The sequence below is a fragment of the Sinocyclocheilus grahami genome, unplaced genomic scaffold (assembly GCF_001515645.1).
Source record: "Sinocyclocheilus grahami isolate Dianchi unplaced genomic scaffold, SAMN03320097.WGS_v1.1 scaffold3346.1, whole genome shotgun sequence".
Lineage (NCBI taxonomy): Eukaryota > Metazoa > Chordata > Actinopteri > Cypriniformes > Cyprinidae > Sinocyclocheilus > Sinocyclocheilus grahami.
Genome location: NW_015508484.1, coordinates 13,495 through 14,010, shown reverse-complemented (window position 1 = coordinate 14,010; position 516 = coordinate 13,495).

Here is a 516-nt window from a genome sequence, read left to right as displayed (position 1 = left end):
CATTTTCTGCAGATTTTTCTTTATGATTATTTAGGTAATCTTAAGGCAGCGCAAAAAGATGGCCTTCAAAGTTTTCTCACTGAATTGATGTGCAAGTCATTTTTCAAAAACCGCCATGAGAACTTCTTTAAAGAATTTTTAAAGAATTGCATGTTCTTACAAACTTCTGAGAATTTATTTTAAGAAATTCCTTAACTTCTTTCTTAAGATTCTTGTGACTCTGGCCCCTGAACCATATCTGCAGACCATAACAGAGGCTTGAGGCTGATTTTAATTTTTTTTATTTTTTTGACCTGGACCATTCAGAAATACCCTGGCAACCATCCCAGCATTGTGGAGCTGGTTGTGCATGGGTAAGTACAATGCATTTTCTTGCACAAAAAGTCAGTATACAGTATATGAAGCATGAGCGCACAAAACTTTGGCCAGACACATTTGTTAAAAGCAACAAAGCTTTGCTTCAGATGAGACCTTTAGGGGTAAAAGAAATCCAAACAGAGCCTTAAGAATATGCTT